The sequence below is a fragment of the Ooceraea biroi genome, chromosome 6 (genome assembly GCF_003672135.1).
Source record: "Ooceraea biroi isolate clonal line C1 chromosome 6, Obir_v5.4, whole genome shotgun sequence".
NCBI classification, from domain to species: Eukaryota; Metazoa; Arthropoda; class Insecta; order Hymenoptera; family Formicidae; genus Ooceraea; species Ooceraea biroi.
Window position 1 is genome coordinate 9732572 of NC_039511.1, and position 14641 is coordinate 9747212.

General features: G+C 44.0%; 1 protein-coding gene across 2 annotated transcripts in view; it reads right to left on the minus strand.

Moving 5' to 3' along the window:
* The window catches only part of LOC105286974 (CCR4-NOT transcription complex subunit 6-like), a 601608-nt gene that overhangs the window by 54193 nt on the left and 532774 nt on the right, over nucleotides 1–14641 (minus strand). The window lies entirely within an intron of this gene.

The window sequence follows — 14641 nt, forward strand, 5'->3', positions numbered from 1 at the left end:
GGCGAAATTGTATTGTATCTGTCTTCTTTAAAAGCGCGCGAGGGTGAATCTGCGGTCAGTCCGCAGATAGATACAGATAACGTGTTATTATCGAGAATGTATTTGTCAGGGGAGCGAACGTCAGGCTGATGGATGGATGGATGGATGGATAGATGGACGGACGGACGGATTTTTATCCGCGTGACATCGACAAAGCGGTCGACCGAAAGGCCGAGATACGCACCATCAAAACATTTCTGAAGGTGCGATATATGCACGTTGTGGGAAATTAACGATACGCTAATCTGCCCTATCTTCGTGGTAATCTGGACGACAAGCCGCCAATTTCCATTACCCAATGAAAAGTGGTTGGGAATTATGATGGTGCTTGTACGATCGCTTATCGCGATGCTATCCGTTCTGTTTATCTATTTTATCGTAAAATTATTTTTCAAAAATATTCAAACTGAATTGTAAATATTTTTATTTTTAAAACGTAAAAATAGAAGTTATATTTGTCATTTGCGTACGGATTTTCTGAAACAGTTCATAATATAATATCTAGCGGTATTATCGACAAGTCTCGTCATAATGGATTTTTCAATAATTTTAATTAAGATTTTACGTTATATCGGCATAAGAGACAACGATAGCTTCTAAAATTATAATACGACGGCTACGTGGAAAACTGATAAGCTGAGAATTCAATCCATTTCGTAAATCTTAATGAAATGATAACGATTTTATAATAAGTGATTAAAGTTACATAAAGCTCGGTCATTTATATTTTTTTAATTCATCAATATCTGAAATAAACATGTTCTTTGATAACTGTATAATTTTACAGTTTCAACTCTACGTTCGCTCATACGCGGATTAAATTTTAAAAAGGATTAAATTTTTATCTCTGCTTTTCAATGTAAAAATCAAATCTCATCAATCGTTGCAATTGAATGATAAAATTACCTACGTATTATATCATTGTCATCAAGGTATTATATTTTTATAACATGCGATTATAAAAAAAAATATTTTAAATCGAATAAACGTCTCTCATGTTTATATAAGAACACATTCACATGTAATATTAAATATAGGAAATATAATTTATTTGCTTATATATAATGCAATATAAAGTTCGTACAAATAGCAATTATGATTAATCAGATAACATGTATATATTTCGATGTATCGCTAAGAAATGTGTTGAAATTAATAATAACTATGTTTAAATTACAAACTGCTCATGCATTTATAAGTCACTAATCCCTCTCCTCAAGTGAGAAAGAGAGAGCGCGTGTCTGTTAATACATGATAACTCATGACGCACCGGCGCGTGTCATAAATATTCGGGCGAGCTCGAAATCTACGGAATACGGCGGGAATAATTGCGGTCGGCTTAAATTTCTCGGAGAGAGACGAGAGCTTTCGCACGGAGACGACAATACGCGCAGCTGCGGATAACGCGAAAGCCGCTTTGCATCTGTCAGAAGAGCAATTCCGCCGCCCGTCGCCCGTCGCGCGGAGACAGGCCTCGCGAAATTCCATAAGCCGGCACCATGCTCGGTATTTAACTCTCGACACTATAGCAAGACCGGGTGAACGAGATTGCGGGATTAGAGGTATAAGCCAGAACGAGTCGTGCGAGTTTTCCGCGCGGAATCCGATTCCGCCCGCCGATCCCATTCACTGATCATTGTTACACCATAGAAACAGTTCAATTGAATTTGACTTCTTCATTTTCCACTTTTTTATCATTTCATCATTTTATCATTTCAGATCATTCGTTTTAATAATGTAACGACCACTTGAGATAAATGATGAAAACGATCCTGTACGTTGGGCGCGGCTTTTTCTGCTACAAAAATAGATTGTTCAGACGAGGGTTGGGGATGATGTATATATGAATTTATGAGAGCGAGCTATTTCCGGTCGACCTGCCCGCGAAATGAATTCAAGGTGCGGCGGATACGCGCCTACATGATAACGACATCGTATATACGCGTGGGTGTCTACATGTATCCTTATAATTAGGGCAGAGTTTCCCAAACTGCTGAGGGAAAACTCTAGATAGTTTAGTTACGAAGGTCTTATATCTCTCGAAAGCAGAAAGAATTACTTTTACAAGAAAAGTTGAGTCGGAGAGATTTGTCTGACAAACGACGAAACACGCTGACTCTTGATTTTCTCCTCGCGTTAATTCACTATTCTCCCACATCGAAGGGATCCACCCTCATCTCTAAGCTACCTTAAGCTATCGCATGGAAATGGCTATTACGCGTGTTGCAAGGCCGAGAAAAGCCACTTTGGTGATGCGTAATCTTGCTTTGCTGGCCACAAGTTTGGGAACCTCTGAGTACCGGGGCGAGCCGAGCGTTCGCCAAGTCTTGTCCGATTGAAGCATAGTGAGCAAGAGAGACGGAGGGAGAATCAGCACGTGGACATTGTAAACGCTTGGAAGCAGCTTAATCAGCCATTGTATGCTGCTGCGGTCGGCGATGGCCGGCTACGTACACGTGGACGACGTCCGAAGGGTCGTAGGGCGGAGGAAGCTCATCGGACCGTGGACATGTACCATGGCGTAGTCCGCTTCAGCTGTGCGCATTCTGATGGGGTATTCCCGGGTAATTCCGATTACGTAACGAGCGAGAGTTTTAATGAGCTCCCCACGACGGTTGGATCCCTCGAGACTGTTGCTGTTCGTACGGTAAATCCTGGAATCTCGCTACCGCGTGATTTTCACGCAAACGGTGAAGATATCGATGTATCGCAATTAAAAGATTGAAGGGTAGATATAAAGCTCGATAGTTTCGTATATATGCCGGAAAATACTTTTATATACTCTGCGAGGAAATCTGTTAGTTAACGTTTTTTGATTAACATGAAAATTTCAGGTTTGATAAAATGAGTAACTTAATCGCAATTAATTTTTATTTTATGAGAAACTCAGTACACGGAGATTATAATATCGAAGATCATAACGGTGGAATGTTTTCCCTTAAATGCTGATCCCTTAAAGAGAACATCTGTGCTTGGAAAATACTCTTTCTTTTAAAAGATACATATTCTCAAAAAATACTCTTATAGAATATTTTCAAAAACCTCTACAGCGCTCTCCCAAAGTACAATATGAAATACTCCTGTTTTCGGAGATACTGTGAAAGCATTCTCAGAGTATCCTCTCAGCCCACTAACTCGGAGACACTTCAAGTTCCCAACTGCAACTCGTTCACGATTACAACAGTGGTCTACGAAGCCTTGTAGATTCACTCTTCCTCTGCCCCCATTAACGTCTGTTATTTATGCATAATGAACGACGACAAACTTTCCAACAAAGACACCATCTCCGAGACATTACCCGTCCCCCTTTTGATCTTACCGACCACTCCGCGAGAATGGGCATCCTCCGTGAGACGGGGAAGGGGTCCCTTCACCCCGCACTTCATTTTCCATGGAAAATGAAGCGATAACGGCTGGGTTCATTGGACGGGGAGGAAAATGGCCGTCGAACTAGCCACATTGTCTCGTTAATCGGGCAGCATCGGCCATTATTTCATTATTGCGGCGCACGCGGCAGATAAGCCGGTGGTGAGCTCTTTGTTAAGCGAACGGGCAAAATAGCTGGCGGCGAACTGGCAGAGGAGCCGGGCACAAAGGCACGTTTCCGCGCATGTTTACGGACGAGATTACATGTGGCCAGGGGAGGAGGAAGAGTGGGCACCCTCGTAAAATTCTTCGTTCGTCGCGGTGGTGTGCGATGATTGCGGCGCGAGCCGACCAGCTGGCAAAGATTTTGGTAGCATCCCTGCGGCGGATACCGTCGTGGCGAACGGCCAGAATATTTCCCGGTCCCATGATAACGACAGCCCCCGGAGGCGGCACGTCGTCCTGCGGACTCCGAAGATATGACGGGGGAAGATCGAGCGCCGCGGAATGGAATGCCCGTTTCCCGAGCTCGAGCTGGCTGTCTCTCTGCGCGACATACGAGGCTTTTATGGAGGCTCCGATCCTGCCACGAGAATTTATCCGTGAGATAATAATGCGGAAGGAACACCTGGGAGACCCGTGCCCTGACTCCTAAAAACCACTCGTCTAATCCGCGATATTGATTTCGTACTTTACTAATTTACCCAATCTATGTCTTAATATTTTATGTCGAAAAATTGTATTGATAATTTATAAACCTTTACGTATATTTAAGTAAAAAAATATTTTTATTCTGGTCGCAATAAAAAAATGTGGCAGTAAAATCTTGACTGGCATTTCCGTGTTTCCCTTGCCTATAATAATTTTCGATTAAAATATATTCTGCGTTATATCGCCGTATCTTATAATACTTTCATATTTCTCGCGCGAGATTTTTTTATTAGCGCCGAGCAGTGTGAGAGATCGCGGCTTCTTCTAGATTGGTTGTGAATGAAAAGTTAAGCAAATGATATGGCTGTTTCCAGCTGATTTCGGTCAACCAGAAAGTAGAACGTATGGAGGAAGCGCAACCGCGGTTCTCGCAGCATCTCTTCCAGCACGCGCGCTCGCTGTTAATAGAGGCAAATTTGTGTTTACTGCCTCTACGTGTGTAAGAGTTTAACATCTTCCTTCACCGCTGTTGGCGACCCGGTAGCGAGATTAAAGCTGATGGCATCGTAAACAGTCTGGCACTTTGGTGAGATTTAGACCGTGTGTCTGTTTCAGGACAACGGGAAAGGACTTGTACGTAACTTCCTGGCAAAACGCGAAAACTATAGTATTTTCTCTTTACCTATACTGTTTTAAGAGAAAAGAACAAAATAGATATTTTAACTGCTGAATAATTGTTATGCAATTTTATGATATATTGCTAATAATTAAATAAAACTAATCTATCATTAAAAAATATTCTTTTGAATCGTATAAAAGTGTTCAAGTGTAACAGATCTGACCAAAAGTGACAGAGAATACCTCAAACTTTCTTCAAACATTCATTTGCATAATCTTATCATAGGAGTTCATTTAACATATTTCGTGCGACTTCTAAGATGACTTTGTGAACCTGAATTTCCGTTGCATACTTTTGTTATTCGTAACGTAGTCGCGCATTTGCATATTTGACACAATACAGTTGCGCACCGACTTTTATCAGCGCAAAATAGCAATGCAGTGAAACAGTAATACTTTCGAGTACATGTCTAATCTCGCGGTAACACCTCGACCGGGGTCATTTCGGGCTCTGCGATACTACTCGCATGTATTACTCGCCAGATAAAATTTTAACACGGAACTTTACCGCAAAGAGAGAGAGAGAGAGAGAGCGCCGATACTCTTCGCTTCTCTACGCTTGCATACATTTTACGCAACGATTCCACCGGAGTACGCAGAACACACGCGAAATTCGCGATGCACGCATTACGGAAGTCAACCTCTTGTTTATACACCGTCGTGAATTTACATGCATGTTAATATGTTCGCATATGATAGAAGCCAGACTACCGCTCGCAGTGCTGGTCAAATAATTTCGTGGAAGTTGCATGATGAGCAAACACACGGGAAGTGTTATTTTAAGTATTATTATTTGTTGGTTCGTTTTTGTTCCATGAGTGATATTCAGTTTTGTTCGATAAACGCGATAGGAGAGTGTTGATAATCGCAACGTCCGATATTTTACGGTTTTGAAGAAAATAATTTGAGATAATACGACTGATGGGACAATATTGTTTCCATCCCCGATTATTATTCAATATTAGAAATAATATTTTTGACGATTGAAATTTTTATATTTCCCTATTACGGTGGCAGATTGAAAAGATTTCACTTAGACTTGCGTCAACGAGTCGCATCATTCATATTAATGACGTTTCATCGCTACGCAGTGACACTATGATGTATAATAATTTAAACTTGTATGTGTAATAAAAATCCTCAAAAATAAATTTTCACATAAAGAACATGTTTTCGTTTTACATTTTACAGGACACGTTTCACGTGAAAGCGCATTATTTTCCCGGCTCTGCAAAGGATGATAACATACCCTTATAGTTTCATATGCTGAATGTGCGCTGAACGCCACGCATCCCGTATATTCTAAATGTTCCGCGAACGAGACGCGGTATCTCGCTCTACCCACAAACGGACCTTCCGGTTCTTTTCCGCCATCGCATTCCTCACATCACATACCTCGTTTCCTACCGCGCAAGAAACGCACGTCTCGACACGCAAAAGCGAACCTCTAAAGAATGCTACCGCGCTCTCTCACGAAGTTCCTTGCGCTCTTCTTCCTTCTCCTCTCTCTCTCTCTCTCTCGGTTTCTATCGACTAGCCGCGTGCGGCCCAGTAATCGCGATCTAATCTCATCGAAAAAATTCCGAGTGCTGCTGCTGTTGCTGCTGCTGCTGCCTCGAGCGGCGATATGCCACGCGGGCTAATTAAAGTCGGCCAAGATGAAATATCGAGATACGCTCTCGCTCTCCTTTTCTCTTTCTTTGCGTCGTGAGATGCGCTCCTATCTCGGAGAAACAAAAGGAAGGCCCCGCCGCTACACCACCCCGGGCATACGTCGGACACGGGCCGCGATCACGTTCTTTACTCCGCATCGGTGCGGTTTGTCGCTAATGACCATCCGATGACTGCGTCACGCATTTTTTACGACGTGTCGTAATTTACTGGGCTTTTAAAGATGCGGTGCCGTGCCGCCGTGAGCATCGTCGATTCGCGACGCCACGCAGCGCCGTCCACGGGGTCCCAGGCACCCCAAGGGTACGCGTATACCGCCGCTTCCTCGGTGACTTATAAGCCGACCTCGCAATAGTCGATTTGAAGCCCGACTACTTTAAGCGGAATATCTCTTATATGCCGTCGCATATTTCGCAATATCTCGCATTCTTCGAGAGAAACAGTCAAAGAATTAAGTGGAAACGCTGAAAGATCAGATATTCTTTCAGCAACCTTACCTAATAGATATCGCTACGTTGCGTGTCATCTCGTTAATTACAGTTCTCATTAATTTCGATGTAGATCGCGATTTAGTCAATTTTCGCAGAGTCGAAACTTCAATCTCGCTCTTCCTGGCAATCTCCCGCGGAAGAAATGCAGTCATTATACAATTCGTGAGAGACAAGTCAGTCTCGGAGTATCTTCTGACCCAAAAACCAATAGCAGCCCTTTCGCGATGCTCCAACCGACAGGCATCTGGCGGTGAAAGAGTTGGGAAAGGGGAACGTCCGCAGAACGTTCAATCAAGCCTCCGGCGGCATATCGGCCCTCGTGTCTTAGCGAACAGAGAATTCCGAATCGATGGACTTAGCCAAAAGCCGACCGATCAACCGACCAACCGACCGACTGCACTCAGTCAGCCGTGCGTTCAACTGGCCTTCGAGGGATGCTCGTTAGCGGCCAGCTTGTGCAAGTATGATGCACCGCCACAGCCGTTACGTAGACACCCAAGCTGACCCAAGCGGTTTCCGCAACCGCGTTAACTCCGTGTCTCCAGGCAACGTGGAACGAGAAAGATAGAGAGAGAGAGAGACTAAGCGAGAGAGCACTGGGTTGAGAAGGGCGAGCGAGGGAGGAGAATCAATCTGTTATTCCGGGGCATGTCAAAATTAGGACGTGCGAGATTCGGATGCTGTGCTCGGCAATACCCTGGCAGTGTCGAGCTCAGCAGCAATGCGGTTGTGCAGATAAGGAAAGGTATTGGGTCGTTGCATCCGAAATGACGGATTCTGAACGCTTCGGATTCGAGCGTTCCGAGCGTTCTCACCGATAAAGCGAATAAACCGATAATAATTAAATATTAAAATAAGTGGAAAGGTACTTGACTATTCTCCTGTACTATATAATAGAATAATTTTATATATAGGACAAGAATTCTGCAAAGCATATTATTCAATTAAAAAAATAACAATACATTTATTGTATGTATTTATATAACGACGTATCTGAATAAAAATATCTTGTACTAATATGCTCCGAGTGAAAATATCCCCTTCTTCCCCAAAAAACCGAAGCACGTACTTTTTTTTGTACGTATCAAGTTTTGCGTGAAATTAATTTTTTTCACATCGTTCAAATTTTCAAGAAGCTAGCCATTTTCCGAGCTACCGTTACGTGCCATCCGCGACAACGCGATATTCCGAGAAACGATACGATTGCGGCAAAGGAATACAATAAAATTCGTTTCCGGCGACCACTAGCTGAACGGAGATTTCATTATAACGCAATTTTACACCTAGATAATTACTTTAACGCTACGTTTTTCTATTGTGCGTGTTTCGCAGATGATATATCCATATATATATATATCCTTTCCCTGTTCTCTTTTTTTCTTTTTTCCTGCACTTCTCTTTCATCTCACGTGGCACCGACGGGCGTAATTTCCATAAGTTTAATTACCAGTACGAGGCAATAGCTGACTAATTGTCTCGCCGTTTCAACGCATTCCGCGCCGCTTTCCGCTCGGCGTAACGACCCTTCACAGCCATTTTTCTCCGCGCGCGCCAACATATTTCATTAACCACGATTTCCACGTGGCGATACGGACCAGGACGTCGTTCACCGTGGAACACTATTATGCCTTCATTACTATTCGTCCGCGTGCACTGCCGAAAGCAATTTAAACTATTATTTTGCGGAACCCATATTCGCCCGGACGCAACTCGCCAACTTGCCAACTGCATATCGAAGCGGTTGCAGCGAAACCCGTATGCACCAACGACCGATGCCAAAAGCGATTACGAGGATGTCGATCTTTCACCGAGCATAAAAGCACGTGATAACTGCAACATGCGCACGATAATGATGAACAGTCAAATGGCAATTAATCAAATACCTGCGCGTGTGAGATAGTGTACCTACAAACGCGTACTGAAACGCGCGCGAATCTTTATTACACCCTCGTCATTGGGATTCACCCGCGTTCGACAATCTGATGGCGATTAAAAAAACAACAAAGAGAAAAAAAACAACACATGCACAAAAGAAAAATAGAAAAGGAGTGACAATCCTGTGCAATCCGGACGAGCCTTTGGGCATCGACGGAACGTTTCAGGACAACGTTCACTCGTTCGCTCGCAATCAATACCCTCGCCGGATAAGCCGACGACATTGCGCGCGACTGGAGATCGAGCGAAATAATTGGCGGATACAGGGAATACGTGACGTCGCGACGCGACGCGACGCAGCAGCTGCTGCTGCTGCTACGCACTGAATAGCGTAGCTCGCAGTAGTCTATGCAAGCGCGGAAGGGCAGCCCGTGTGACGAGTGTACGTACATACACGTCGCGCCGTATATACACGGTGGCTGGCCGCGCTCCGGCACCGGGGCAATAAGTCACGCTGGCGAACCGTAATGAATTAGTCGCGGCGAGTACGATACTCCCTCCTACCCCTCCCGCCATCCCTCTGCCAGTCCCTTCCGCGCTTCTCCCTTCGCCCGTCTACCTGACCGTGCACCGTGCCCTCCGCTCGCAGCCCCCTTGCTAATTCCCTCCTTTCCCATGGTGCATCGTGGCGCGCGTTATGGACGACGGGGCCCGGCGCGCGTTCGCAAGAGGAAATTGATTCGCGTGGATATCAATATTAACTCCCCGCCGCGCGCAGGCAATTATCCCCCCGCTGCAAAAAGGACGGGTTTCACTTATCGAAAACGGATCGGTAATGGGGGCTAATACAGAAGACTAATACGGTCTCCCCCCCCCCCCACCTCCCCGAGAGTAACTTGGATGGTGTTCTGCTTTCGCGGTCGATCTCTGTCCTGGCTCGTACGGAGGTTGCTCTCTTGGTGCTGAATATCCTTGTAACTGATTTTTTAGTATCGGAGCTCCTGACAAGTAAAGATCGCGCGATTTAAGTCAGTGTAATGATAATATCCCGACGCAATTAAAGCCGACGCTGAAGGATGCGTACTATTATTCACCGTGGCTCATTTTAATCAAGCGTATTATATTTGGATATTTTTCAACCGCATAATCGAACGCAGTAATGGTGCCCAATGCGCCTGTACCCAACAGTGATATTTCTCGATAATATGTAAGAAATGTACCATTTCGTCTCTGCATGATTGCACGATTCAATTGCTACGTGCCTTTAAAGAGAATTAATTAATAAGAGAGAATTAATGAATTCGCGTGTCGCAAAAGGCCTTTGTGAATACGGATGCGTCGAGCAATATTATATTATATATACATTCAATCGCGCTGTCGTAATTGTATTACAAATGTATATATGTGCACGCGTGTGTGCGTGCCGTATGTACCAGTTGAAACCACGTTATCGCCGGTGTCTAATCTCTCAAACACCATGAGCGCCAAGTTCAAATATACTCAATTAAATGGCAGTGGTGTTTCGTGTCGTCGGGTTGCGAGGAAAATATCTCGCCATAATCCGGATGGCTTTATACTTGGGCGACTGTTTCCCCAAGTTTCTGTGGGAATAGGGCAGCGGCGTGTAATAGAACGCCGACTTACTTCTCGTGCCTGTGGGGATCCACGCCGCCGATGGCCGGAACTATTCCGAGAAATTAGTCGGAAAATTAATGCCCGTAGTTTCGCCGGAACGAGACGTGCTCGCAGTTTGCCTCTTCCTGTCCCCCCCCCCTCTTTCACCCCCGCAGCTAATGGATCGCGAGAAGGGACCAAACTTTCGATGCTAATGAATTACTTGCAAGTAGTAAATATTAAGTAATGCGGTGAGAGGGTCAGCTTACGGAGTGATCCGCCCGTGCAACTCGAGCGTCTCGAACATTTTCCGCTGTACGAGTTTCCGCAAGGAGAGCACCGGTTACCTTTCGAATCGAATGAAACGCTACCTAATGTAGATTAATCCTGACGTACGATTTTTGAGATGCATCCTGTACGCGCGAGATAAGAGATCATAAATCAGAGAGTTTTCCTTTGGCGAGCGAATCGAGTTTCCTCGTGATTCGTAGGAGATATCCTTTCGTAGCCGTAGGATGCAGCGAGAGACGTCTATCGACCTTCGCGGAGCGGAAGTTGCATCGGGAATTGCGCTTTCAGAGGAGCCCGGCCTTCTGTGGAAAAAAAATGGAAGAAACGAGCGAAAGAGCGAATCCACAGGGAGTCGTTTGAAGGGAAGGAAGAAGAGTGCGAAGAGCGAGCGCAACGACGCTACCGAAGTGGATAGTCGTTGAATTGGTCAGACCGAGTCGGAAAGATCCAAAGAGAGAGAGAGGGAGAGAGCGTCCAGCATCTCAAGCTAAGGTAAAAATAATAAAAAAGTTTCTGCACGGGGTTTTTTGCGAAAAACGCGACGCCAGGCGAGTTACACGATGGAAAATCTGATGGATTCCAGAAATTTTCCAGAAAAAGAGCAGGTAACTGGAAAAGGAGCGGTATTATGGTATACATATTCCCTTTATAAAGTTCGCAGGCAAGAAAAACGAAAGGTGGAGTAGTAACGAGCCGCTAGCGAGCTCGGCTTTCACGCTCGCCCTCGTCTAGCTTTTTCCTCGCCTTTTCCTCCACTCTTTTCTTCCTCTTTTCTCCGTTTTTTCCACGATACTTCAAAACGAGATGACCAAACGGGCCAATGCTCTCCTCTTCGAGCTTTAATCTTCCATATTTAATATCCGATATTACTACGCTCTCTTTTTGCGGAGAAGCGAATAGTGGTCATCATGGTTTTACTTCAGTAAAAATTATCGTCTGAAAATTCATATTTTAAACAAAATGAGTTTTTTAATATATACAAACAAGATACTATTTTATCTATATCTTTCTCCGTAAGAAAACATTATAGAATGCATTTATTATATTTTTTACCACGTTTTACATATGTAATAAGATAGAAGAGAACGGTCTTGGATCATATATAAATGAAAATGCAGTTGATAATTGGTATTATGGTATTAAAATGAAAGATTTACGCTATCATCGTGTCACATCGTCATATATTGTTCACAGACACATATATACTCATTATTTATTGACACGTATCTTTTTTATCACCTCGTCAGCGAATTAATGCTAAGTTCGTTACTATGTTTTAAGTGCTTTCGTTAGTTACTTCTTTACAGTTTGTGTCAACTTTATTGTCTTGTTCCCCTTAATGCACCACTACCTACGCTCGCCTGATGACAAGACGCTGATTAAAACCGTTAACAATGCCTCGCCTCGGCGAAGAATCGAGTTACGAGCTTCACGAGCGACGTATTATTCTCGCTGCTCATTGTATGAGCGGCCGATAATGCTCTTACGCCTGTGTAATTAGCAAAAACGGACCGGTATCCGTGACGTACTTCCACTTTTAATTAGACTCCGGCGCTGCTAGTCGAACGCGATCGATAATCCACAGCCTTCCATGGTGCTTTTACTGCCTTTATGGTAACGATCATGACTCCATAAATTACTGTTAAGAAACTATGCGCCATTTTAACGAGCCGAAATGTGTGCGTAACGTGATGCTTAAACGAGAAACTCGAGCGTTTCGGAGTCGGCGAATTTTTGCAGAATAATATTTTATAAATTTCGTTTGAAAAATGTTAACGTTGCCGCTTGGTCTCTCCCATCGGACGATTCATTGCACGACGTGCTTTTTAAACATGTGGAAATAGCTCGAGAACGAAGCATAGTGATACAGTCGAAGCGGTAAAAAGGATTTGCATGAATATTTGCCTGAGAAATCTGAGAAAAAATCATTGATCGAGCGATCGATTGTTCACGGTTTCTTAACGAGGCCTATCTCGTTTCGCGCGAAGACGCCGAATTGGTCTCGCTCTTCTCGAGCAGTTAAAACGGAATCAGTTGGACGAGTATGTCGCCGGCAATGACCGCCGGTCGTGGTACACTGTCCGGCTTTGGTCAGGTGTATCCAACAGCGAACGCACTAAATCTGCGAGAGTTACGCGACCACCACGCGAATAAGCGCTCTCGCGGAGATTCATGGGGCAATTTACGTTGACTTGATATTGTTGGTCGGGAGGAGGGAGGGGGCGAGGAATTATCCGGACCTCGTGAATACCGAATCGGCATGGAGGCCGTCCGTCTCGAGTGGAGAACGGGCTGTGTCGATTGTAGGGGGTATCGGTGACGTTGTTGTAACGCCGGTATAGTCCTGTCCATGAACGGCTTTGCGAACGGCGATATCGATGCCTCTCGGGATCGATCCAACGAAGCTCGCCATTCACGGAGCATGTTCCATGAACGTGAGCAATAAACGCGGAATATTGAACGGAAACGAACGGGGGCCCGGCGCCATGCCCTGTTTGATCGGGCCTTTTGGAAAATGTAATGGTTGTCGACCGCAATTGTGGCGAGTATGCAGCGTGCAAAATGAATTCACCCATTTGGCTCTCAGAAAGAGAGAGGGAGTGAGCGACATGAATCGCATGACTTGACTAAAATAAAAGAAAACAGTATTTTATATATTTTTGTGATACATGAGATACTCTTTGTATATTTTTCATTTATTTTTATTTTTATTATTAGATCCTATTCTAAAAGAGGCGTGTTAACTTCGTGAAGATCTTTTTTATCGAATAGTTGAGGCCTCTTTTCCGCGACGCTGATTGGTTATCTCGATTCGCGTTGTACGTTATGTTCAGTTTAGATTACCATCGCGCGGCTGTCTTCGCGTGGAGGTTAACAATTTGGTAGAGTGTGATAATTGTGCATATAATAAATAATAGATATAAGATATTAAAATAAACGAATTTTAAATCATCGAGAACTCTAGGCAATATGCCAAATAACAATATAAATAGCACAGAACTCCTCGGAAAAGAAAAAAATTTTAATGGCTAGAACTTTTTCATTTCTAAATCTAAAGGATTACTAGTATTATAAATTTCGTAAATTTTTAGAGTATTATAAGATCAAGTTTATTGAAACAAAATCATAAGATTTATGATAATTTTATTCATGGAATTCTTAATTAGGGATGATTTTACTCTTGCAATTTCATACGCAGAATTATTTTTCTTTGGTTTCTATTCTACTAATTATAGCAATATTTTTATAGTGTGTTGCCTACCAAGATTTGAGCTTGGTTCGAAAAGCGGATGAGCCATATTGACGAATATAACGAGATGTTTGTTCTCAAACAACGGTGATGCCCGACGCTGAGGAATGGGCAAGTTTTCGGATGTTTTTTCTCAAATTTCCGCAATTTAGATAAGAGCTCGACGCGAGTTGTAAATCCGAGATCGGAAACGGTAAAAGCGCTGAACTTTCCCGGATTTAAGTCAAGGGGGACGGACGCGGGAGTCGGGAGATATATATCTGCCAGAGAGAGATCAACATAACGAGATAAAGGTGGAAAGACGATTAAAGCAAAGAATCTAGAATGTCGAAGTTCCGTAATGTAACCCACCGGCCTCTTTCTCCTCGTCCCCACATTTCCGCTCCTCATGGAAAGTGCGCGACAACCGGTTAACGCGTCGATAAAAGGAGGAACACCGCGATGAACGCGAGAGATCGATACTCGACTCATAAGTCGAGGAGCCCGATCGGGTGTTGGTCGCGACAGCGTCCCGGGACGACGAGCGGCTGCTCTCTGAGGACCATCGACATACAGGGTGTCCCGCAGTACTATCATTTCCGTTCGAAACATCAACCTTCCGTCGATGTTTAAGAAAATATACTAAATCTGAATACTCTTCGCGGATACATGCCAGGGAGGATTTATCTGAATCTTTATGACACGATGCGAACGATTACCTGCACGTGAGAGGATA